Below are 25,479 nucleotides of genomic sequence, written 5' to 3'. Positions count from 1 at the left end.
ATGTAATGTCATAAATTTCACAAGGTATATAAATACAAATGTAAATACAACTGATAATGGTAAAAAAGTCTTAAAAAATCTCAGTATCAAAATCGGCTTGACAAATTTTATTCTGGTGATTTTTTACTCAATTATGAAAAACACTCTAGTCGTCCAGTTGAAGTTGTATATAAAGGAATTGTTTATTTTCACTGTTACCCCTCAGCGGAATGATCAATTTTGGTGTCTACATTGGATAAATGACCAAGTTTAAGAACGCAGTCGAATAAAAGCCACCTGAATTGTTATATTGACACATGTTTTTTATTCCATTTTTGACATTACACGTCTGGTCAAAAATTACTGGAACATGGTTAGAATGTTTTGCCACATTCACCATATAACTCTGACCTTGAATCTTCTGATTACTTCTAGTTTTGATTTTTACAAAACTTATAAGCAGTTCAACATATTATATAATTATGATAGCGTCTTGATCCATTTAAAAATTAAATTTAACCTGATTTAGTTTTTTTGTTAATAAAAACAGAAGCTTTATGGACGTAGGATAATGATGCTGCTTGAAAGATGACATAAAGTCATTGATTAAAATGAACAACAGATTACAAAATTAATTAAAGTTCATTAATTCCAAGAAAAAAAATTCTATTTTTCTAACAAAAATCCGCAAATACTTAGTTGCCAACCTAATTTAAAAAAAGAGACTATTTCATTTTTTTGTGAAATCTTTTCCAGATCTGCTCAGATAATGAACCCACACACCAATATCCCACATGGCTCCGTCAGACCGCCATACCGCCATACCGGCGGCTGTGTGTCAAATCAATGTTCAATGGCCGTGGATATGCCCTCAGTAATTATTTCAATTATTGTATCAATCTTATGTAACCCATTAATATTGACAACTATACGCAAACGCTGGTTTCGGTATATATAGACATTATTACACTACTGTTATCGAATTGAAAATACGTATTCGAATCGAGTACCTATTTTGATTTCATTTCGATGAGAAACGCCAACATATGTAATCAATCATTGATTAAACTAAATTTGTGATTTACATGAAAAACGAGATTAACAAAAATATTTTTTTCATATAGGAAAAAATACTGTTATTGTCTCAATTGTATATTTGTGTAGTTTGTATTTGTGTCCCAGATCTCGATTTTTTCAAAAAAATTAGTTTTTTTAGATAAAAGTTGATTTTTTTGTTGAAAATAAAGTTGAAAATATTTGATACTTCGATGTGCATATGTTTAATGACCTTTTTGACCGCCAAATTTTCTTACTTTTTTATTTTTTTGCATTTGGAATTTTTATGCATTTTTTACTTTTTTATGGAATCTTTGAAACCGCTGGACTTGCCTTCTCAAAAATTTAATCAGTTTATTGTTTTGTCAATTGTTGAATCATTCAAATCGGATGCTCCGCTCTCTCAAGGACTAACAAGAGACCGTTTTTGCCGCATAATAGACAAATGTTATGGCAAAGCCATGTTAAGCTCCAACTTCCATACATTATGCTTCTGAATCATACTGAACACTGTTATGTATTTGCTGTGCATTCAAGCGTTTTATACATAAACTGCAACGTTACTTTCGTTATGAACCTGAGTCAAAAAGACCCTGTTATCTAACATTGTTTTTTTGTCATTTGTGCGGTTTCTAGGTAATGTTTCTTATCTGACAACCTGAGAAAATTACCTGACTGCACAGCAATCACATGGTTTTTGTTAATATTTAGAACGAATTTGTATGGGAAGTTCTTTATAATATAGCCTTGCTATAACTTTGGTCTGTTATGCGGCAGAATCGGTCCCCAAATTATATTGACGCTTTTTTCCCTGTAATTTTCAAAACACCTGGTTTACCTTTACCAAAAACTAATTAGCACGTTTTTGCATTAATACGATTTGAAAGGTTTTTGAAATATTCAAACCTCTTGATCCGTGTTCTACAAATCGTCGACCAAACACATACACACACATACATCCGTTTTTATAAGGTAAGCCAAAATGTTCAGAAACCTTTGAAACGTGAATACAGTCAACCCTCCGTTAACACAGCACTTTGGGTACACGGTTCCTATACTACGCTAAAAATCCGGCATCCCTCCGACTACACGGACTTCCTATTACACGGTTTTTGTTCAACAGCCCATAAGTTCCTTGCTCAACCTATGAGTGATTCTAGTAATTGGATATCAAAAAGGTATTAATGTAAGTTTTGTTATCGACTTTTATCTTTTAGACATGCCTGATTATATAATAGCTGATTAAGAACACGTTTGAACTGACTACTGCGTCGCGCTAATTTTTGAATAAGGTGTTTATGTCATACATGTCATTTTGTCCGGATTACTCCTACTTCAAGTTGTATTTTATGGTCTTCATACAACACGATAAAAATGATGCAATTTGTACTAACTCTGAGTCTTTCATAGTACGGTTCCCATACTGCATTATATAAGTTTCCATAGAATGCACTACGAATTAGCTTGATCGAATTGTATGTTAAATACGAGTTTTTTATAGCACGGTCCCCATACTGCACGGTACATACTTGCCGCGTTAACCGAGGGTTGACTGTATATATATATATATATATATATATATATATATATAAAAATATTTTTGATTTTTTTGCGATTACCATAACTTTTTTAGGACTTCGTGTAAAGTCAAAAAAAAATTCTAACTTATCTCGCGGCATTATATTTATTTGCCAATCCATTCCCATGAAGAACTATGTGTTACAACTATCTAAGGATTTGTATATATCTCCTCTAACTGAAATCTCTAATTCATCTCTTAAAGCAACGTTCCTTCGTAGTAGTTTCTTCGCAACGAGGGCATTCGGAAGGGAACGCGGGTTTTAGTTTAATTAATTCACACCGCATCGCGTCACGGTAAGCAAGACATAACAATGGTCCCGAAGCACGCTACCAACCACTCGGCTCGGCTCTCTCCTCTGCCCTGTGCCGCACAACCCCGCTGCACCCTAGATACAAGTCCGCGACTATTTAGTGAGGCGAGAGCTGGGAGGTAATGGAAAGAACTACTAGTTGTAAGTGGTATTTTGCCTTGAGGTAAGTCGCATGAACCTCCCAATACGTATAATTAATTACCTTAATCGAGAAAAATTGAGGTTCAAATATCTAGGTAAAATACTCATCTGTTTATATCGAAAATAAAATTTTTGCTTTTACTATCGAACAATAAATCCAGTTTCAAATTAATGTCTTTCAAACATACATACTTCTAATATCTGAAATTGTATAAATTAACTTAATTTGTTTAACACATTTTATTTAATCTATTTCGGGTTATAAAAATGTATTATATTTAACTGACGTCAACCGTAATCAGTAGCTTTCTTTAAAAAATGGAATAATCATATGCGCCAGCATATATTCTGATTAGAATCGAACAAGCACGCAACGAATTTTAAAACGTTGAAACGGCCTATAATATTTTAGTATGTTATTACAGACTAAGAAATCTATCTGTATACAAGGTTTTATTAAAATTAGCGAAAAAAATTCCAGCATTTGGTTATAAAGAATTGGCTTCGTCGATTTTTACTAAAAACTAATCACAAAACTTGGACAAACTTTTAAACTTTTCTGGTTATCATAAAGAAACTGTTTTGCCGATCGTTGAGCAGACTGATAAAGTCAACCGTAATCAGTAGCTTCCTTTGAAAGTTGGAACGTGCGTATGCTCCAACACAGATCCTGATTAGAAACGCATAATCGCGCGACCAAATTCTAAATTTTGACGAATTTTCATAAATTTACTGCTTATCGAAGGACTATAGTATATTAGTATAATATTTTAGACTAGGAATTCTAGCTTTATACAAAGTTTCATTAAAATTGGCGAAAAAAATATCAATTTTCACTAAAAACTAATCACCATGTTAGTCATCCAATTTCTTTCGAACAGTCTTTTTTAAATCAAGTCAAGATAGTGAACTAAAATGTGGACAAACTTTTACACTTTTCTGCTTATCATAAAAAACTGCTTTGCCGATCGTTGTGCAAAACTGATAAAAGCTAGTCCTTATCAAGTTACATCGAATGGCTTTAAATTTTTTAGAATTGATCCAGCCGTTTTTGATAAAACGTCATCGAAAGATAAGATATCAGCTCTCTCTCTCTCACACACACATACAAACTTTTTTCAAATTTTCAATTCAATTCAGAATAACTTGAAATGTCGAGAAAACAAATTTGCAAAAGCTAACTCTTTAACAATTATAATCATTTTTGATAAAAATTATATAAAAATTCAATATTTAGGTTTTTTGCATATGCGCAATTTTGACATTTTTAACAAATTTTAACTCCCAACATTTTAAAATATGGTTCAAAATTTATAAAAAAATAACACAAATATTTAAAATTATAAAATTATTAAAAATGTAATACTGTAAATAGAATTTTCAAATTTTTTGAGATATTTTGATAAACTTTGATATTTCAATATTCATTTTTTTAGTTTACGGGCAACCTGATATCAAGCAGTAGTATCCAATAATCCAGAACTATGCTTATAAGTAAAAATAGACCTTTCTGGACAATGCTGCATCTAACTGAATCAGTGTTTGATATATTCTAATATTAAATACATTTCAAATGTAGAAAGGTTAACCGTTGGGTTGCTTAATCGAAAAAGCAACGTTTTGAACAACATTTGAAGAGCTATCAAGTTTTTAAAATCAATGAAAATAAAAAAAAATTACTTTTGATAAAAATATGATGTAAGAAAAAAAAAATAAGAGAGAAAAATTCCTCAGTATCATATAAATAATTTTAATTTTTTGTAATATTATGGTGATAGGCCTGCCGTCTATCGTCCGCGGTTCACTCCAATCACCGCGTAAATTTCACGTGGCGGAAGATCCAGGCAGGATTTCACGGAGGAATGGCGATGCCTAAGTTATACGGGTTAATAGGATCGCTATTATTAGCATTGTCGCATAGGAATGAGAGCTTCCTTCGACAAATCGACAAATGAATATATAGAATCCGACACTGATTTTAAGACAAAATATATAAGATAATTCATAGACTTTATTCGAATAAGGTAATAATATTAAATGTTTTTCAAATATCCTATTCCTAAGACTAATGCTCTATTAAACTCACCTATAATGCTAATGTCCTCTTATTTCATCTTCAAAGTATCGATATTCACAATACATCCGTAAAACAATTAATTACCATCTGTACAAGTTATTCTTGATATTTTCTCGCGAATATGTTATTTCCATCATATATAATTTAGTTTTACCGTTAAGAATTAGATAGTTTTTTATTTTGTGTTATGTATTTTTATGTTATAAATTATATTATGTTATGTATTGTTATATCATAGAATAGTATATATACGTTATTATAATATGTATTATTAAAATTGTATTTTTAAGTTCTCCTGGAGCTACTCTGTGGGCTATATGATAAATAAATAAATAAATAAAATATATTAAAAATTTGAAATTCCAATTATGTAATTCAATTAAAATGAAATCAGTGTTAGACTAGACCAGCACCTGTAATGACTTCAAGAAAATTTATATGTGGCATGCTTTGTAGTGGGTAAATCTTCGATATTATTTGTATTAGCTGCCCCTTTCACTTATATACCACATACTTGACATTCATAATCAGTTAGTTATTTAAATACTAAATTCTTCTATACATATTTTTTATGGCTAAACAACGTTGTGCCTCCTACTAGGTTGTTCGAATTCCGATAAATCTTTTTGAAGTTTATTAACAAGATTTTTTAAAATGTAAATGATTATAAAAATATACTAACATTGTTGAAATAAATGGAAAAAAATTAGAAAAACAACATGTCATTCTTCAATATTGAAATCATTTTGACATCATCATTCTGACAGCATTTTCATCTGCCAAAAATGTGATTTGACTTGAAATTTGAATTTAGGTTCAATTACGAACCTAACAATTTTTAGATTATAATGTAATAATGGCTATGAATAAGAAAAATTTAATGCCTACATTGCCGTTGCCAGAAATGATGAGCCAAAAATTAAAATAATGTGAGATACTGTATATGCTTGGCAGATGAAATAATGTTTTTCAGTTTGACAGACTATGTTTTTTAATTTATGCTTGTCATACTTTGCCTTACTTTACTAAATTCACAATACAAAAAAACTTATTTAATTTAAACAAAAATTTTTAGTCATAGATAACCAAAAAATAAAATTTATACATCTACAGGTATGAGTAAAACTATTATATAACACTGGGCATTAAAATAAATTGAACCATTAGAAATAAATTTGTTCTAAGTATTGCTGTATTTAATTTGTAATATACAATTTAATATTACAATTTTAAAGAATACATTTCAAAATTTGTTTGTTTAATATTAGAAAATTTGGATCTTTTGATTTGTAGACGTGGGTAGAGGACAACGTCTGTCGGGACAGCTAGTATATATTTATATATATATATATATATATATATATATATATACATCCAATGGCGTTTATAAAAAGTTCAATCATGAACTTTATTCGCACCAGGGACATTAATTCATAAAATGGATTCGCAAACGCGAAACGAACAAAAAGCATTAATATCTGAATTGTTCATAAAACGCACTCCGCAGTAAAAAATCGCGTATAAAAATAATGCCGGTCTCACGGAAATGTGAAACTTGTAAAAAACATGAATTATCGTAACCTTTAATTAAAGAAAATCGTAAAAAGTGAACGAAGTCCAAGCGAACTTACCCCATGCTCGTATTGAACACTTATTGTCAAAAGTTTCTTTCCTTGGATAAAGGATAATAATTATTTTTATAAAATAAGACTTAAAGTTGAAATACATAAAATTTACAAATATTTAATTTATTCTTATAATAATTGAACAAGGCAAATAATTCTTTTATCACAAACCTATTTCTAACCTTTTTTATCATACATTCAGTTTAGGTTGGCATGGAAGAAAAGAATTTCTTGTTACAGAATTGTGGTACCACGATATTTGCTGTGTCAGCTCAAACTATAATTCCGACTTATTCCGGATTCATTTTTCCCATAGAAAGTATACGCTGATATATAAAAATGTATGCATGATAGAATATGTACGTATATAGATTGTGAATCTACAATATGTATATTTTGTAAGTGGCAGATAATTCTGATAGTAAAATAAATTTTGCCTAAAAAATATATGTACAAAATAACTATCGTTTTAGAACAAATCTGGTTTCAAGCTTAAATACAATTAGGATTTGTTTAAATAATATATTTTTTCTTCATTTTCAAACTGAATAAATATTTCACAATGACCGGCTAAGCCGTCTTTTTGTAATTAGTATTCAATACCAGATTTCTCTAAAATTCTCATTAAATCCTTATTAGTAAACTCTACTAAATTCTCATTGGATTCGTACTAGATTCTTGGTGGATTTTTGTAAAATTCTGATAAGGTTCACACGGTAACCTTATAAGTATCTTATTAGATTCTTATTGGATCATCACTAGAAGGTTATTGGATTCTATCAAGAATCTGATTGAGTACCCATTAGGGTCCTACATACGTACACATACTTTTTCCAAATTATTTTTAGTATTTTTTGTAATATTTTAGATTTTCGTTACAATCAAGTTATCATCTAATAAGAATGTATAATAGCAAGAATGTCACAAGAAACCAATTTGCAGCTAATAAAAATCAAATAAAAATCTAGCCAGAGTCTTACAATAATCCTGTAAAAATTTTATAAGGGCCTATTTGGGATCTGGTTGTGATCTAGTAAGATTCGAGTTAGAATCATATTCGAATCTAGTTAGAATTCGTTTGGAATTTGTAGAGTTTTGTAATATTTCAGTTAGAATTTAATGACACAAATACTGTCGAATCAATATATTTGGATTTTGATTACATAATCCGTGTTTCATTAATATTAGCTATGAATATTTAATTACATCAAATGATTTGATTCGTATATCATTTCTCAGCCTATCAAGTAGGTACATGTTGTAGATATTTGCTCATGTTATTCGCGAATTTCCATTAGCAAAGGATCTACTAAACCATGCTTAATTGCAAGCATTAATATTTGATTGCGTGTAATGCTTCTGGGTAGGCGAAATGTTCTTGCCAAGGTGTATCTTGACTTAATGTGCTTTTTATTATAATTTATTTTGGATTTTTAAGAGATAGATTAGGAGCTGATTCGTGAACCAGCTTCAATAATTTTATTGATGATTATATTTTGGCTGCGATTTTATAATAGATGTATATTTATATTGGAAGAAGTAATTGTTCATGATGATAAGTTTGTAATGCAAAATTGCTTTATCAAAATATAGAAGCATGAAATACGATTTTATACGCGTAAGCATCCGCGATTTTTGGAAACAAAAAAGGTTCGCGCTTCGTGAGTGAACCGGATACTGATATTATATTTGTTTCCCCTTTCCGGGTTGCCTTACAGATAAATTAGACAAGGAGCCAGACAACATTTTTACATATATCAAGTTCCTAGATACTCTCCTCGAGCAACCTGATATCATGCAATATGATACAACTGTCACTTAGAAAAAATTGATAGCGATGTTTTCCAGTATAAATAGGCCCTGACAAATGAATAATACGTTGGATTACCATATATAACTAGTTGTAAGTGGCGTGAGGGCAAGTTGCATGAGCTCCTCAACATGTGTAACTAATATTCTTGATCAACGAAAAATCTATATATTAATTTATGAGTGATTTATAATTGTAACGAGCTGCTGTATAACGTGAGCAACTATCGCAGATCTTTCAATATTGAACAAACATTTTTAATATACCTTATTGAGAAACACATACATGCAGTATTTTCTAGAATTGAGGCCAAATATTCTAGATTTTAATTAATTTTTATCAATGAACCCCTTCGTAGGACTATAATATTTTAGTATGTTTATTAAGACTACTTACTCAGAATCCCAAGTTGAACTCCAACGATGGTTCTTACGGCAAGAAAAAATCGAATAATTACCGGGAAAACCCTAAAAACAGCCCTTTTCTTTTTCACATACAAACGTTAGTATTTTCATATTTTTGCCATCGGATACGGAATACTTACTCAAGTCGTATGAGCGTTTTGGGTCTGAATTTTTTTACTGTGCTCCAATTCGTATGAAAATTCAAAATTAGGTTTATCTTACTCTCAAGTTCAAAAGTGAAAATAATTTAGACTCCTTCGCCATTTCCCGGGTATGACATCCTTCTCAGTGGTGTAATTTCATTTTTTTCAAAATAACGTCGTTTACCGATTGAAAGAACTAATTATAAGAAAAAAATGTTTTATAATGTTTTTCAAAAAAGCAAATACTCATTATTTTATTAAAAGCAGCTGCACATTTAAGATGCATATGAGTAGATGTACGAGTATATACATTTCGGTATAGACTGTAGTGTAAAAAATCATAATAATTTTTAACTAATTGGTACATATCAATATAGGTTATTAAAAAAATTGGAACTTTTGAATTGTAAACATAAGTACAGGACAACGTCTGTCGGGTCATCAAGTTCTAAATAAATGACTAGACGATCGTATCAAAACTAGCTAACGCGAGTGCTTATCCAGTTTTATTAAATGATTTTTAAATTTTTGAAATCGACTCAGCAGTTTTTGAGAAAATTACTTACTTTTGAGGTCAAACAACGCTGCTAATTTTTCAAACTTTGATGAAAGACAAAAATTTTCACACTTTTGTTAACACTAATTACAAAGACATGGCTCGGCTGATCGTCGAGCAAAACTGATAAGCGCTTGTCTTCATCGAGATACATTGAATCAAAAATTTGAAATATTGAAATTTGAAAAGGTCAAAAATCTGCTCACATAAAAGTAATACAATTTATTTTAAACAAAATTATTTCTTACAAGAGAATTCTACTTTCTATATGAAAATTTTAGAATGCTGAAGAATGTTTTTGTGGTAACCTCTTGCTTTCGCATCTTGTTTCGGATTCGATATCCACCTTCCAGATTGGCATCAAGCGGTAGTAATTTCAGATGATCACTTTAGATTATGCATCTAACATTTGGTACTAAGATTTGGAGCATTGTTATTTTGTCATAAAGTATCCAAATACAACCATCAAATCCACTAATATATAATTACTCTTGTTTCTTAGATAACTCAAACACGCAGCTCGTCGACCCGGAGCTTTGGCAACGGGTCGACACGCCAGATGTTCTTGTTCCCACGAAACGCACATTATTTTTTCCAAATTTGGCCACATTCGATTTAGAGGTCGAGAAAACATAAAATTAGCATATCGTTTTTTTTGCGAAAACAAACTTTTCCTTCGGAGCAAATTAGTTGATTAAAGTAGAGATAATTTTTTAATTTGATATTATGATTTCTGACCCCCAATCCATTTACAGCTCCTCCTCTATCATATTTGTTTCCGTGTCTTGTAACGGCAGGACATAATAGAATTTTTTATATATCCTTCGACGTATTACGTACACAAGATTCCGGACTGAAATCCTCTTATGACGAAACCTGATCAGCGAAAAAAAAGCAAAAAACGAAAAAAGGACTCATATGACAAGATCGCATGGATGTGTATGAGATTACGCTCATACGCGCTACTGGAACTTAATGCGTTATGTATACATGTCGACTTACAAAAGACCATGTTTGACAACAACCATACGAAAATAGATAATAAATCGCATTTGAACGCGAAGTAACACTGTTGGAATATTTTGGCAGTTGTAAGTAATACATCGAAAAAGATACTGGAAAGAGTTTCTTTAAATTCGCGTAGGTTGTTCAGAAAATAACGAAGATTTTGGTGTATATGATAAAGATGAATGGGACACTGATTAGAGATAATATTTATGTTAAGATGAAGGTAATTTTATTAATTATAATAGTGCACACACACGTGCTTGTATGTCCTACAAGCGCATATCATTATTCCAAATTTTAATGTATTACAAGCACTAGAACTAACTTTTACTTTAGCAAGATTTTAGTAATATTTTTGCAATATTTTACTTCCCGTAGGGTAAGTTATAGTAATGGCAAAAAATCGAATATGAAAATCTTTGCATATCTTTACGTTTAAAAGGTTTCTGAACATTTTGGGGGGCGTCTATTAATTACGTGAACAAGTTTTTGAGGATTTTTGGACCCCCCTCTTGGTGATACATGGTGATATTCAAAATTAACCCTCTCTCTCCCGCCATAATTTATAGTTCAACCTTAAGCAAAAACATTATTTTCCAAATAAATAGTTAAATTTTTTTATCTAAATAGCTAAATCTCAATTTGGGTTTAAACCAAAACAGCAGTGATGAATGAATACCATTGAAGACGTACATATTAGTGACTAATAACCGCTTTGCTTTAAACATAATTACATGATACGAGGCACTTATCTCATGAAGACAGGATTACTCGCATTCGGGGTATCATAGGCATATCTGTACTAATTTCAACGTTTGATGTCTCATGATCAGCCGAATATATATTGGCGTTGATATGATTCGATAGAGGAGAAGAGGAGAAAAACAAATAACTTGAAAATTATATGAAAGTATTCATAGAAATATTGAAGACAGAAAATGTAGATCAAAAATGTTTACCTAATTAAAAAAGGTCAGTTCGGGCACTGCGGTGTGAAATGGCAATGGGAAATTTCTGACATTATTCCCAGAATTTAGTTGAAGTTTAACCCAGCTCACGGATCTGCTCTAGGGCAGTGCTACCCATTACTATTATTATTTTCATTATTAAAAGATATAATATACATTGGGCTTGTAAATTTTACTAAATAATTCCATTGTCAGAATAATTATCTTAAAGTATGTAAGTGTAAGTTTGTATATTTAATTATAAACTGAGTTAATGATTCTGTAGCACGTCAAAAAATGTTATAATGTAGAAAACATACAACTTCATAAATAGCGCTTAGAGATAAATTCAAACTAGTTGTGTATGGCATCGTGCCTTAAGGCAAATTGCTGAAACTTCCCGTACCGTTACGAAATATGTTCAAGAAATATTGAATGTTTTCATATAGACTATTATAAATACCGTAATATTTAAACAAGTTGTATGTTCTTAAAAACGCATTTTGCGATTTTGATGAAACTTGGCACATATTGTTCCTGTACCTTACCAAGAATGTGACCAAAATTTAAAGTTGGTACTTTCAACAGTTTTCGTGACAGATGCGTGGTTGATGGGTGGTTGGCTCCGCGCTCAATACTAATATTTAAACAGGTAGTATGTTCTCAAAAACGAATTTTGCGATTTTGATTAAACTTGGCACATATTGTTACAGTACATTGCCAAAAATGTGACCAAAATTTAAAGTTGGTAAATTCAACAGTTTTCAAGATGCGTGGTTGATGGGTGGCTGGCTCCGCGCTCAATACTAATATCTAAACAGGTGGTATATTCTCAAAAACGCATTTTGAGATTTTGATGAAACTTGGCACATATTGTTACTGTGCCTTACCAAGAATTTGACCAAAATTTAAAGTTGGTGAATTCAATAGTTTTCGAGATGCGTGGTTGATGGGTACAAAGAATGGGAGCTATAAAGAATCTACTAAGGAGCTATAAAGAATTTACCAAAGAGCTTTAAAGAATTTACCAAAGAGCTTTCAAAAATCTATCAAGGAGCTATAAAGAATCTACCGAGAAGCTATAAAGAAGCTATAAAGAAGCTATAAAGAAGCTATAAAGAATCTATCAAGGATATATCAAAAATCTATTAATGATCTATCAATGAGCTGTCAAGGATCCACAATAGAGCTATAAAGAATCTACCAAGGAGCTATAAAGGATCTACCAAAGAGCTATAAAGAATCAACGAAGAAGCTATAAAGAATCTACGAAGGAGCTATAAAGAATCTACTAAGAAGCTATAAAGAATCTACTAAGAAGCTATAAAAAATCTGTCATGAATCTATCAAGAACATCGCGAAACTATCAAGGACCTATTGAGGACCGATCGAGGAAATCAAAGATCTATCACGGATCTATCAAAGATCTATCACGGATCTATCAAGAATCTGTCAAAAATCTATCGAGGACATATCGAGGACATATCACGTATCTATCAAGGACCTTTCAAGGACTTATTAAGAATCCATCAAGGATCTATCAAAAAATTATCAAGAATCTAGCAAGAAACCATTAAGACTCTAGGAAGAATCTTCTAAAAATCTAGGAAGATTCTTATGAGGATCTAGGAAGAGTCTTATAGGGATCTAGAATTTTTTTTATAATGATCTAGAAAGAATATTATAAGGATCTTGTGCAAATTTTATTAGTAAGATTCAAGTTAGAACCAAGTCAGATGTCAGGTTAAAAATTTCTCTAAAATGGAGTAATATTCCAGTCAGTTTCCTATTCAAGTTAGTCTCAAGATTATTGAGGCTCGAATCTCAAATATGTAACAATCCACCCTACTCTCTCCTATATATTGGCATTGATAAGATATATATGCACCCTAAGCAGAGAGACGTAAGCATAAGCAAGCGATTGCTTCGAATACCAGGAATAATTACTTATCCCAGGTTATTAGGTAATTATTATAGTTTGTACATTCAAAGCAACTGTTTAGACTACTCAGCTAGATATGCGTTTCAACATACATACTAAGCTGCTGAATTAGGATTTATATATATTACTATACGTATCAGACTAAGTGATTGATATTAATTGATAGAAGAGTAATAGAAGATTAACATTGAACGATTGGATAAGGATAAAAAATAGCTGTGTTGCTAATTCTTAATTGTGTCTAATCTGATAAGAAAATAGTTTGAATCTAATAAGGAACTGGCAAGAACTCAATAGGAATGTAATCAGAATCCAATGAGTCTTATAAAAATTTAGATGGGATCTGGTTGGAATCTAGTACGATTCAAGTTAGAGCTTGGTTAGAATCCGACTAGGGAGGCAAACAAAATGTTTCCAAATTTGAATATTATATCTATTTGCCAGCAGTGGCGACATCGGTTCGAACGTGGGCTAGCAGCAACTAGTCCCGGGTTCGCTGGTTCGATTCCCGCTACCACCGTAGCCCGACATCAGGCAACTTGGATGTCAAATTTCCACTTGGGGTTATAGATCACAATATAATTTCAAGTGGAAATCGTCTTTCGTGGACATAGCTGCATCATTCAATCAAATGATAACTATGAAACGTACGAGCTAATATAAACCCCACACATAGGAGAATGGTGAACCGATGGGTTGCCTCTCATAAAATATGTTACGTCATAAGTCATCAACAAACAGCTTATAGAATATGTAAAGTAAGAATTCTGATTGCTGTTGAAACAATAAAAAAAATATTTATTTCCGAATGAATCTTTAGAATTGTTTTAAAACCGTTCAGTCGTCTATCGAAATTTATCTATTCAGAAAGCGTCGCCGTGTATTCTCACCGAACTCTTTCTTCTTTCTTGTTTTGTCGGTAAATGCAAACGCATCGGCTGCTGCTTTCTATTTTGGAAAAAAAGTGTAAACACATTTCAGCATGGATATTCCGTTCGAACTAGGAAAACACATCAGAACACTTCGGCGTTGTATGTCGCGAGGCATCGCGTCGCATTCGGGCCATTATCCAGGCGCGATCTCGCTTTTGCGTTTAGGGATAGATACTCGGGACACGGGACACGGGATGGGGCTAAAATAAATATCGATGCTTTTTCGATATCAAAATAAACTGATATTTATTGTATAATCATTTTTAATTGAATTAATTTAGTCTCCCAGAAGGAGACCTTGGCTTCCCGAAGGAGAAAAGTTTGTTTCATGCAGAAAATTTAATTTGCTAATTTTATGTTTTTGGAGAGTTTCAAGTCCTTTTGAGCCATTAGATATCAGAATTGATGTATATATGCATGTGTATATTTTTATATATCGAAGGAATATAAAATTTTTAACTTCCCGCAGGGTAAGTTCTTATAATCGTCCAAAAATCTAAATGATCTATTTTTGCATATCTGAACATTTTGGCATACCTTAGAAAATATGAATGTGTGTATGTGTATGTATGGATACAATTTTTTGCTCAAGTTTTAGGGCGCACGGATCAACCGATTTGAATGGTTTAAAAAAGATTCCTATCGATAAGGAGATGTGTTGATTAGTTTATGGCAAAGGCAGGTTCGACCGTTTACGGGATAAGGAGCAAAGAGTGCAAAAAATAATAATAGAATTTATGATTGAACAAAACATCCGATTTGAATGATCAAAAAAAACATTCAATTCCTAATGATGGAGAGAGGTTGTGATTAGATTTTGGTAAAGGTAGGTCTAGCCGTTTCGGAGATACCAAAAATGGCAGTCTCTGAGAGTTTTAAGCTTCATTTGGAATGATTCAAAAAACGTTCTGCTTGTGTTGACAAAGCGATTGCTTTTGAGACAAAAATGTTTCGGTTGTTTTTAATTTTCAAAAAATTTTTTTTATTTAGTCCTCAAAAATTTAATCATGGTACGGAAAGTTCCAGCAATTTGCCTTAATTGCCAGATGTTTCGTCTGGATATGTTGAACCATATAATATTAATATCCACAGAACATATATAGAAAAAAAATTTTGTGCCTCATTTTATTTTAATTTGTAATGTTTACGTACATGCCATAATTAATATTGACTATATAGTTTAATATTGATAACTATATGTGAATTGTGACTTTATAAACTCCACATTTGTAAATTCTCTTACACAGATATAACAAATTTTAATAAGATTAGATCCGCATTCATTAGTTCATAGTAAAAAACAAAACTATGTGTGTGATATAAACGTGTACAAACTTTAAAAAGATAAATTTAGATTTTTATGGATTAAGTCTAGTCTAAAAGGACATACTAAAATATTACGTCTAATTGCGAATCGGTCAGTCGATTTCCTAAAAGAGATTGGATTCGAAGCAATTTCATAAATTCTTATTCCAGATCTGGAAGTTTTACTGCAGTCAATATTATAAAATGGTACTAACTAAATCTTACTATTGTACTTTGCTAGTTTCCAACTAGATTGTAACTGGTTTATTATAAGATTATTAATAGATTCTTACCAGATTTCTACTAGACTCTGATTAAATTCTAACTATACTCCCACTAAATTCTTAACATAACTTAACAAGGTTCTTATTGAATCAAGAATCATATCATATTCTGACTTGATCGTTATTAGATTCCAACCAGATCGTACTGGACTTAATTTTCTTAGTAAGTTTTTGTCAGTTATACAATTTTGCTAAATTCTTATTAGGTTTTCACTGCATTATCATCAGGATCTTATAATATTCCGGATGGATTTTTATCAAATTTGAACCAGATTCTTATTTAGTTCAAATTGCATTATGATTGGTTTCTTAGTAGATTCTTCTTAGATCCTAACTTGGTTTCGACATGATTATAACAAATATTACTAATATATTTTTAAAATCTTGCTCACATATTGCTGTAGTACAATTTAGTGCTAGCGATAGTAATTATTAGAATTACGGAGTGCCAGTAAGTATATGATATGGAACTATTACCACATTTGGATTATAGTTGCTATTTTTCGATGTCGATCTTTGTGTGTACATCTAACATTGTTGTATTTTTACAATGAAACAAGGGACTATCTATCAAAAAGCATTTCACAGGAACGACACATGATGAGAAGTGTTCGATACCTTTATGTCAGGACACGCACTCGTACTCGTTTCTTTACAATAAGACTTTCGAGTATAAATGACGAATGGTTGTAATAAAAATGATAGTGGATATATATATATATATATATATATATATATCTGGCAATTTTGGCAACAAGCGAAAAAGATATGCAGGAAACAATGAAGCGGCTAGAGCGGTACCTGGAGAAAAGGAAATTGGTATTGAATGAGGAAAAGTCAAAGGTAATGCTTTTTAAAAAAGGGGGAGGGAGAAAAAAGAGTACAAACTGGCTATGGAAAGGGGTCAGTATAGAGGAAGTCAAAGAGTTTACTTATCTGGGGTACCACTTTACAAAAAGTGGCAAAATGAAAGAGCATATCAGAAATCTGGCAAAAAAAGCAAACGCAGCAATGAGAAGTACGTGGAGCCTCGGCGAGAAGTTATTCCACAATAACTTCAGCAGGAGAATTAAGATATTTGACAGTTTGGTAGTCGGAGTGTTGGCTTACGGCGCAGAGATTTGGGGTTGGAGGGAGGTCGCAGAACTAGAAAGAGTACAGAAAAAATACCTGAAATGGATACTTGGTCTGGAGTCTTGTACTCCAGATTATGTACTCTATGAAGAGGTAAAACGAGACAAATTACATCTGATATTAGCAAAGAGAGCGATTAATTATGAAGAAAGACAGTTAAAGACAGGAGTAAATGCCATAGTGAAGGAGTGTATTAGCGAAAGAAGGAGAGGTAAAGGGGATAAAGAGAGGTTGGATGAAAGGATAAGATACATAAACAGATGTGGATTTGGCCAGGAGGGCATAGTTCAGCTGAGTGAAACCGGAGTGAATGTTGGAGAGGTACTGCGGGAGAGAGGAAGAGAGGTACAAAGTCAAGAGAACTGGAACAAACTGGAAAGATCTAGATACAATAGAAAGTATAGAGAAATAATGACAAGTGGACTTCCGCAGTATCTAAGAGGCTGGAGCAATGGCTGCGATCAGAAGGTAATTGCGCGGTATAGATGTGGCACCATGGAGAAAAACAACAAACACTGGCTGAACCCTGAAGAACGAAGGTGTGAGTTGTGCGGGAAGGAGGAGGACACGGTTGAACATTGGAAGGAAAGATGCGCGATGTTAGAGAGAACAAACAGTTCTATAGAAGACGTTCTCTGTGGCAAAAATGATAAGGAAAGTCTGGGCTGGTTGAAAACAATCAACCGCATGAAAAAAGCAAAGGAAGAAGAGTTACTTGGGCAACCAGTCCAGAGCGTTATAGTTATTAGAAACCACTAGGATCAGACTTTTCTGTTTATTTTTATTTTTTGTATATAAAGTAGGTTTAAGGTATTATTGGTATAATGATGTATTTCTAGGCCATTAGGCTGAAATAAAATAAATAAATAAAATAATATATATATATATATATATATATAATCATTTTTTTTACTTTTTTAACAGTAATTGTGGTTTTCTTAACTATAGTTAAATATCAAGAGAAGATTCGAAAAACAGTTACAAATAGTTTATATCCTTGAATTGAAATCATAATAAATTCAACCCCACCTTGGGGTATGTCCTCGTCGTTCGGATTCAGATTCCAAGGACTTGGCTTGCAAATGGATAAACGCTGTTGTCTTCACGAACGATTTGAAATGCAAGAATCGCTTCAGAAATCAAATGCTAATGAAATGCAACGCGAATAAGAGATGAACCTACCATTTCTGCTATTTCGAGGCGGAACTGATTCGATTTTTATTTGATCGGAACGAATTCATTGTGATTTCTTGAATTTCTCATTACTTCGAGAAATAGAACGACCTGAGATGGAGATACGCCCGGGATGATCTCAAATTGTCGAGTTATAATAATTTTTGATGCAAGATTGAAACAGGTTAAAAAAACAAGTCTCGTAAATATAGGGAAAACGTTTCTATCCGAATTTTTGTCAACCAAAGAAGAAAGTAGAAGTATATAGTCCCCCACTGATGGTAAAGATGTTGATAGTATCATTCTTTCTCCGATAGGTACTTTGTGCCACATTTTATACATATCAAGTTACGTGAAAATCTATTCAACATCTGAGGTATTAGTGTCGGCAAGGGATTTTCACTACGTGCATCCATTTGTCAAATGTCTTCGACGAAAATTCAATACAAGTATTTACAATATATCTATAAGAAGATAGAAGGTGAAGGTAACTGTGTCTGTATGATACATACAGTAAGTACAAGTTTTAGAGACTATCTACTTTATTTGACTAAACCACTTTCATCAATCAGAATACAACATTATTTTTAATATGGTGTTAAATATGCATGTATTATGAAATGATATTCTCAGTGGGGCAATACCGTTAACAATTTATCTAAATATTACAGCCATAAATTATACAAATATTTCTATATACATGCGATAATGAAAATATATTTTTTGATTCCACATTTGTTCAGACAGACGGCAAAAAATGAAAATATGTCGCTCCACGCCGCAAAAAGTCTTGTACTTTGGCCCGCGGGGACATATGATTTCTGATCAGAATCATATAACATAATGTTGACATTAGAGTCGTGTTATACTCGTATTATTTTTCGAATTCTACTGCCAGGAACGCGATCGTTCTGTACATTTTGTTTTGCGCCTTGGGAATTATAAGAGACTGATAGTTTGAGAGCTGGGGAGACACAGATAAAATCAAATTTTAGTATGAATCCAGTATCAGAACGCGTATTAGACGTTAGAAACAAGTTAGGATCTAGTTATAAACTATTAACTTCCACTTGGATATAATTTTTTTTAGTTTTATTTTATTATTTTTTAATATTTCATTTTAAATTTTAGATTTAAATTTTTAGTATGAATTGAATTATCAGAACACGTATAAAGTATCAGAATGACGCTAGAAACAAGTTATAATTAAGTTAGGATCTAGTTAGAATCGATTAACGATTTAGTTAGAATCCACTTGGAATTAATTTTTGTTAGCATTAATTTATTAATTTTTAATATTTTAGATTTCATTAATAATCGAGTGAGAATCTAAGAACAATCTAGTAAGAATGTAGTTTAAATTTAACAAAAATTCAAAACAAAAGTCTATCAGAATTCAACAAGAATCTAGTAAGATTTTTACGAGAATTGCAAAAAAAAATCTTATTAGATTCTGGTAAGAACCTTCTAAGATAATGTAAGTAGATATGTAGTTTGGAAAAATGTTTGGAAATTGTAGAGTTTCGTAAAATTTCAACCTGAATCAAATTAGAATCTAGTAATTTTTCAACTAAAAATTAGAAGATTTTAATTGTAGTAAAGTATTATTTTTGTAAGAATTTATATAGAATCTAGTATAATTATAGTTCATAATCGAAAATTAATTTTTTTGCATATCTTTACGTTTCCAGGCTTTCTGATTATTTCGATATATCTCAGAAAAAATAAATGTATGTAAGTACGTATGTGTGTGTAGTATGTTTTTCGTATGAATACAATTTTTGTTCACGATTTCGCGGATGCACGGATTAATCATTTAAAAAATAGTAAAATGGAAGTGATATTTGCACTCAAAAATAATCAGTAGACATATGCTCATAAAATTATCAGATATTTTCTAAAGATTTTGAAAATGAGTACTAATTTTGTAACAATTTTTTGGGTTCCGTATCAGGATTTACAGTTTTTAAATTTCACTTATACGGTTCAAACAAATTTCAAAATTTTCAGACATTTTTTTTTCAAATATACAAAGTTCTATACTTTCAATATGAATTTTAAATTTCCAATTTAGTTTCAAAATGTATATATTCCATATGCGTTATTGTAATCGTAAAAAATATATCCTCAGATAAATTCATTCGGATCACTTGTTAATGTAAACATTCTTAAGTTTTTTGTGCGATAAAAACGTCGTTATATAATATATGAGAATTTATAATTATCTCTTCAAAAATATTTAAAACAATTGCTATTAATCATTGATCAATATTTATTGATTACTGATATTTTTTGTTCGAATATTTAATTCTGGTACGTGAAGTTCCAGAAATTTTCTTTAAGGCACGATATCTTGCACCACTAGTTATGTTATTTTTTAACAGCAATCAGAACTTTAAGCTGTTGTGCTAATTTGACTTAATACTAGTCTGTTTAACAAATGGCAAACTAAACAGTTGTTACATCTGTGTAAGATATATTATTATTACAATTTCTGTAACAGGACAAATTTTTTATTGGTAATGCTGGACGAGGGCTATTTTTATTAGGAAACATATTACTATCAATATGTCCAAGTGAAAATTGTTGTCACTACTGCTTGACACCAGGCTGCTGGAAGTGAGATCGAACCCGGGACCTCTGATTCAAGTCCAGTCGTTATAGCCGCTTACTTAAAAACCATCCCTATTTGAAATATATAATTTTAATTTTACAATTTAGTTCATAATTTTTAGAAATATGAGATAAGGTCCTTCAAGTTTAGATTATAAACTTTTCAAGTAAATATATATATATATATATATATATATATATATATATATATAAGCATCATTGTCCAATTTATATGCTTTTATATTTTGTCTACCAAATACGAACAATGAAGTTTACAGTACTTATAATAATGGCGGCACGTTCAATTACGGTACGGCAAGTTCCAGTAATTTTCCTTGAGGCACGATGCCACGTACTACTAGTTCCTACTAACTTTAATCAATTACAACAACAAAAAAATCAACTACCAGCTCTCCTTCTACAATAACGCATGGCTCGTGTTATGTTCCTACATTCCTCTCAGGTTTCGCACACAACGCGGAGAACGCTCGGAGCTAGCGCGGTCCCAGTGCTAATCATATCAAACGAGTGGATTTACCTACCACCGACTGCACGGCGGTGGTCGGGTAGGATCGGGTAGGAGCTGTTTTTGTTTTCCTTATGTTTGTTATTGATTAAGAGAAAATATCGTTGGTAGAATTGTATTATTGTTTATACAGTTCACGATATTTCATTATACTCATTTATTTATCAATGGAAACTTGGATTCGTATTTCCAAGAAGGAAAAGTCTATTCAAGCCAGAATTTATTTTATTAACTTAATTTATTGAATTTATATAACTACTAGCACTATCACTAAATCTGTTTTATGAGATATAAGCAAAATTTAAATATTTGAGCAAGATTTTAAAAATATATTAGCAAAGTTTTAGTTCTTATACGAGTAGGATAAACTTAGTGAAACAAATTAGCTCAAAGTTACCTTAAGTGTGTCATGACATTTGTAATACACAAACAAAAAAGTGTATAAAAAATATCTCTAATAATCGATGTCTAATAAAATCATCGTTCATTCGCATAGTATTGAGTTTTAATTAAATACACCGGATTATTTATGGACATGCTTCTCCACTTAGAATCTAGTTTGAATCTAGTTGAATTCTGCTTGGAATTAGAAAATCTTAGTATTAACTTCCCGTAAGGTTAGTTATTGTAATCGTCCAAAAATCGAAATCGATTTTTTCCCCATATCTTTACGTTTCAGAGGTTTCTGAGTATTTTAGCATACCTCACAAGGAGAACCCGCGCGTAGCTCGTCTCAGATTTTGTTAAAACTTGGTATAATGGTAGATTTGATGTCCAAAATGACCGAGGTAAAATATTAGAGTCCAGTCATTATAGTAAGGTCATCTCGGAATTTGAGATACCCAGCTGTAAGTCTGTAAATACTTGTAGGTATACTGACACCCTAAATTTGTCTCAAAATCTACATATGGTATTGACACCCTACCATATGAAGGTTTTGATACAACTTTAAGGAGCCAATATACAAGTATTTACAGACTTATAGCTGTGTATCTCGAATTATTGAACTGGACTATAGAACATTTTCTCTTATCAGTGGGAAAGAGCTGATTAAATTCTAGTTTTTGCGTCTATGGTCAAAAGCTCAGTTTTTTTATTATTATTTTCATTTCTTATTAATAATTGCATGAGAAAATAATATCAAAATTAATTAAAATTTTTAATAACTTTTATATTTTTCACTAAATTCTATAATATAGTACCCTTTAGAATGAATATAAAATTGATGTGATACTTGAAAAATTGACGTAAAATATTATAATTCCATATTAATAATCCGAATACTCGCGGGTTCTCCTTGTCCGAAAAAAATGATGTGTGTGTGTATCTGTGTGCGTGTATTTATGTATGTGTGGATACAATTTTTTGTCGACGTTTTTGGAAGCACTGATCAAACCATTTGCAATTTTTAAAAATCAATCGATACCTATTGATAATGAGATGTGCTGATTAGTTTTGGGAAAAAGTCGGTCCAGCTGTTTTAGAGATACGGACCAAAGAGTGCAGAAAATGGAAATTAGGTTTTTGAGAGAACAGAGCATCTGATTTTAATGATCCAAAAAACATTCAATTCGTAATGATGGGCAGAGGTGGTGACTAGTTTTTGGCAAAGATAGGTCTAGCCGTTTCGGAAATAAGGACCTAAAATTATAAAAATCTGCAGTTTTTGAGAGAACAAAGCTTCTAATTCAAATGATTCAAAAAACATTTTGCTTATGAAGAAACGATTAGTTGAGGAAGGCACAAAATTCTAAGCCTTAACCTTATGCACTTCATATGAATAATTTTAACTTATAAGCAATTCAGTTTATATAATTCTTAGAAGTATTATAAGCAATTCAGTTTATATAATTCTTAGAAATATGAGATAAGTTCCTTTATTCTAATTCCACTTAATCCAATTTTGTTTATTTACTTCTCATGTAAACATTACATCTAATTTGTCTTAAAGCCTGATGTCATGCCACCACTAGTAGTTTTGTAATATTTAGAGAGATTTTAGTTATAATCAAGTTACAATCCATTAAGTATCGAGTTACAACCTGATTACAACCTAGTTAGAATTTTGAAAAATTTGATACTTCAGTCTGATCCAAGATAGAATCTAATAACTTCCTTACAAGAATATATTTGTGGTCTAGTTCAGTCCTAGTCTAGTAAAATTTAAGTTAGAACCTTCTTAGAATCTAGTTAGAAATTTTTATTTGTTTATAACTAAACTAAATAAATTAAACTAAAGTTTAATTCTAAGTGGATTACAAAAAAATTGTTACTCAATTGCATTATGATTTTAACTCGATTGCAACATCATTATAAGTTGCTTCTAATTCATTCCAAATTTATTGGATCTAAAATATTACTAATATTTTTGTAAAGTTTTACTCAAGTATTGAAAGAAACTCATTAAAATATGAAATAATTGGCTGCGCTTTTAAGACATACAAGGATATGTTTCTGATCCACAATTAATATAATTCCAAATATTATAGATGTGCTTGAGAGAAACAGTTGAAAATCAGATCTAAATAGCTAAATCTCAATTTAAGTTAATCATCAAACATTTCAAAAACTTTATGCAACTTGTCTTTAAGCAAAATGCCACTCACACCTAGTTATAAATCATATTACTAAAACGATTCCAATGTCAACATCGTCCTTCTTGGATTCTGATTAGAATCCATGTGTCCCTGCGGGCGGACACGCGTGTCTGCGCGAAGGCGCCGGATTATTTTTTCTGATGTCTGGGAATATCAGAAAGATATATATTCATTATTTTGTGTTTATGGGATCCTTTGTGTAATTTATTTGTGTCTCTGTTCTGATTTTTATTTACTTAGCATCGTCTGCGCTCACACTCGAATGACATATCAAATTTCAAAAGCAGGTGATAGGGAAGGTATTCATAATGGTATACCTACATAAGAAGGTGTACATACATGTAATGTAATGTAATGGCAACATTTTTCTTTTTTTTTGCAAATTACAAAGCCATTTCTAATGATTTGACCGATATTTTCGCAAACCAAATCGCCGCTCTTCCTTATCGAATTTATTCCAATGGCTTTTGAATTTGTGAAATTTAAATTTTGACTCATCACATCACAAAAACTTTTTCAAATTTTGATGAATTTTTAAAATTAAACGACTTGTCGTAGGGCCGTAATATTTCAGTATGTTCTTTAGGACCATGATATCTATCAACATGAAATAGTTTATCAGAAAAAATCTCTACCGTTAATTACGAAGTAACGGCTTGTACGATCTTTGTCCAAAACTAATCGATTCAGGATTGTAAGCTAAACCGTAGACGTTTTTTTTTGTCTATTACAAAGTAGCGGTTCCACTGATCGTTGCACAAAACTGAGAAACGATAGTCCTCATAGGGTTACATCATCGGATGGCTTATAAATTTTTGAAATCGATTCAAAGAAAAGTCTAATTCTGACAAACGCCAAAATTAACAACTATTTTTTGCAAATTTGGACGAAATTTTAAAACCAAACGACTTTTAGGGCTATAATATTTTAGTAGGTACAAGCTATAAGACCATAATATCTAATCGATTCAGAATTGCGAGCGAAAACGTGAACATTTTTTTTCTTCATTTTCTGTTATTTACAAACAAATGGCTTATCTGATCGTTGTGCAAAAATAACAAACATTAGTCTTTGTCGAGTTACATCGAATGGCTTTTAAATTTGCGAAATCAGTCCAGCCGTTTTTGAGAAATCGTCGACGAAAGGTCAAATCCGGCTCACACACACATACTTTTTCTAAATTTATGTCTCATTCGATTCAGAATAGCTTGAGAACATGAAATAAGCAAATCGGATTTTTTGGCAAAAACAAAATTCTCCTTCGGGAAGTTAATAAGCACTTGGGCCTTAGAGAGGAAGTAAAGTTTCGGAAAACCTGGTTGAAAGATTAAGTGA

The 25,479-nt window shown here is 31.4% G+C and overlaps 1 protein-coding gene across 1 annotated transcript in view; it reads right to left on the bottom strand.

The window, feature by feature from the left end:
* Window positions 1-25,479, bottom strand: part of LOC113386380 (arrestin domain-containing protein 17-like) — a 188,680-nt gene that overhangs the window by 26,910 nt on the left and 136,291 nt on the right. The gene's annotated exons all lie outside the window — the stretch shown is intronic.

Source organism: Ctenocephalides felis, unplaced genomic scaffold, assembly GCF_003426905.1.
Source record: "Ctenocephalides felis isolate EL2017-DRISC unplaced genomic scaffold, ASM342690v1 CF-g0.4_SCAFFOLD_03571, whole genome shotgun sequence".
NCBI classification, from domain to species: domain Eukaryota; kingdom Metazoa; phylum Arthropoda; class Insecta; order Siphonaptera; family Pulicidae; genus Ctenocephalides; species Ctenocephalides felis.
The sequence above is the reverse complement of the archived record's forward strand: the minus strand, read 5'-3'. Positions and strand labels throughout refer to the sequence as shown.